This window comes from Arvicanthis niloticus, chromosome 14 (assembly GCF_011762505.2).
Source record: "Arvicanthis niloticus isolate mArvNil1 chromosome 14, mArvNil1.pat.X, whole genome shotgun sequence".
Taxonomy (NCBI): domain Eukaryota; kingdom Metazoa; phylum Chordata; class Mammalia; order Rodentia; family Muridae; genus Arvicanthis; species Arvicanthis niloticus.
This window is the reverse complement of record NC_047671.1, coordinates 38,825,825-38,828,804: the sequence shown is the minus strand read 5'-3', so window position 1 is coordinate 38,828,804 and position 2,980 is coordinate 38,825,825. Positions and strand designations below refer to the sequence as shown.

The following is a 2,980-nucleotide window of genomic DNA, read 5'->3' as shown; positions in this document are numbered from 1 at the left end:
AATGGATTTATGAAAAAGAACAATTTAAAAACAAAGACAAAAAGAAGCAATCATGTATTGCAATATGCTGATTATATTTTATTAAATCCATGAAGAAGTGAAAAGCTATGATGTTTTTATCTTTTCTCTCTACCATGTTTCTATTGTAGTAATGATGCCACGGTGTCTGTGTGTGACTTCATTTTAAAAGTCACACCCAACCCAGCTCCCAACACCCACCCGACTCCCATCTCTTCCTCACACTCTTGCATAATCCAGCCACCCCAAGAAATGGTTTCCGTATCTGACTAATGCCAAGTAACACAGAAGGGAAAGAAGATAATAGTGACTCAGCAAAACCTGGGAGACCTCAAGTCCAAACACAAATAGGAACTGGAGTCTGTCTCATTTTGTCATTGTGTTCTTGTGGATGGGGTTAAACTTGCGGACATTTTCTGAGATGGGAGGAAAGACACAAGATAGCTGTGAGGTGTTGAAAAGGTCTCTACCTCACTCTCTTCTTGAGGTGTTCCTGTTTCAAATTGAGTTCCTGCTGCAGAGCACTGATGCTATTAGGGAAAGCTTGAGGCCATTACCCTCTAAATCTGGATGCCAGCAACTACAGTGACTCAGTTTCCTTAGCCCTAGTCTTGATCCCTATCTTTCTGTGAAAAGCTTAGGTTCTCATGTGGTCCAAATGTACATTTATAGTATTGGAGAAAAAGTGTTGGGGGCCGACTTTTAGCAGAAAGCGGCTATCAGCTTTGCAGGCGTATAAAGCCTTCGCCTTCTGGAACGGTGTGCTCATGGGGGATGAGTCGCTGGCCGTGGATGAGGTGGGCATAGGGCTGGATGGCGCCGAGAACATGGGCCATGCTGGCCAGAAGGGTGAAGTTGGGCTTGGATTGATTGGGGGGCGGGGGGGGGGGAGTGAATTGGGCCGAGTAGGCTTGACTACATCCAGGTTTGAGTCGCTGGAATTCATATTGGGCTGCAGGCTGCTGCTAGAGTTAAGGATGCTGTTTGCACTCGAGGAGACTGATTCCAAACTGGAGTTGATGATGCTGTTCCTCTGCTCCTGTTTTTCTGTGGCGGAACAGCATGGAAGAGGGTCAGGGGCCTCTCGCTGCACGATGGGGGCTTGGAGTCACTGCTTTTCTTCCAGGACAGATGGAGCTAGGCATTGGTGAGGGGCACATCAGGCACCGTGTTGAATATCTTCTCATGGTTCTCTATTAAGATCTCAATGACAATGTTCTGAAACTTGATGTCCATGATGGCCGCCACGGTTTCTTCCTGAGGTCGCAGCAAGGTGGGTCCAAATACCACGCCAAGGTTTGCCACAGTCATCAGATTCTGCTTGTGGTTGTTAGCAACATTGGCCAGGTGGTTCATGAGCAACTGCAACATCTGACGATTCTTCTCTGGAAGCCGATGGACAAGGCTATGGATCTCAGAGACACGAGTCTCTTGGTTTTCCAGCTTTGCTGCTTTGATGAAACTTCTTTGAAACTGGTACATCATGAGTGGTCCTGGAAGCATTCTCAGGTAGGTCTTCAGGGCACTAGTGATGATCTTTATCTCCCATTCTGCACAGATATCAGTTTCTGTCTCAGAAGCTGCTTCGGGGTCCATCAGGAGGCTCAGTAACTTCTGCACTCTGGAGTTGACCCCCACGATTCAGTAGAGTCTCTGTTCGGGCGCCAAAAAAATGTTGGGGTCCACACTAGCCCCACGTTGGGGCAGCCAAAAAATGTCTCGGCCTGAGCAAAATGTTGAGGCCCGGGCTGCCCCGCGTTTGGGCGGCCACTGTATCCCAGCCCAAGCTGCGCTCCGGTCCTTGGATCAGGGTTCAGCAAGAGCAAGAGTGAGGACGGACTCGAAGAATGCAGACCAGACAGAGTGTAATTCAATCCCGTTTATTCTTCAGTCTAAGTCCTAAGTCTTGAGTTCCTAGTGCCTAGTCCCTAGCTCCTAATCCCTCCAAGTTCCAAGTTACTTCTTCCAAGTTCTCTTCCAAGTGCCTGCTACCTGTCTTCTCTCTGCTGTGTCTGGTTCTCTGTTCTGTTCTGTCTCTGCCTTTTATATGTCTCACTTCTAAGCCATGCCTTTTGGTCACACCTTTAATCATGCCCTTAGGTCTTGTCTCTAAATTTTATCTCTAAATTACACTCTTAAATCACACACCTTTAATCTCATGCACCTTTAATCTCAAGGTATCTAAACCAAGATTATCGGAGTGTGCTCAGCTGTTGTAGGCTATTGTAATCCAAGTCTCATGTCAGGGTATATAGCTCAAGATGGCTGCAAAGCTGATAGCCACTTTCTGCTAAAAGTCGGCCCCCCCAAAAAAGCTCTGTGATGTCAATATATTTGATGTTTTTAAAGTGTCGCCAATTCTCAACTTCTCTGCACTGTTCTTTAATCCAGAAGAGTCCAAGGCTTTGCAATGTGTTATTCCAATAATCAGATAATACATTTTTAAATAAATTAGCATTGGGTAGAATCCAAGGGTTACACCTGTTTAAGGTTTTTCTTCCTTTTATGTATCTGATATATGACAAATGATCAAATTTGCCATTGGGATTCCCATATTTCCTTATGATGTGTCCTACGAGCATTCAAGCTGTAAATAAAATTCCAACTTTCATCTGCATTACAAGCTGAGGTAAAAGTATAAAAAGTTAAACGTTCTAATTTTCTTCTGGGTACCATTCATCCTCTGCGGGCTTTAAAACAGTAAGATCCGATCCGTACCTCTCCTTCTGAATGAGTTCTGGGAAAGTGCACTTTATAAAGAACATATTCTTATTCACATATTTACAACACATTTGAATTTCAGCTGTCCCTGCCTTTGCAACATTGAAATGGGGTCCGATGGAGCTTGGACAAACAGAACAAATCTCATACTTCAGAGACTGTAACCAAACAGGTTTAAAAAAAATGCAAGTGGCCAGGCCAGATACAGACAATAAACAGTTTCTTAATTTCCATGAACCTG

At 44.8% G+C, this 2,980-nt stretch overlaps 1 pseudogene; it reads right to left on the bottom strand.

The window, feature by feature from the left end:
* Positions 1-655: 655 nt before the first annotated feature.
* Positions 656-1,654, bottom strand: LOC117719612 (rho GTPase-activating protein 26 pseudogene; annotated as a pseudogene).
* Between the last annotated feature and the right edge of the window lie 1,326 nt (positions 1,655-2,980).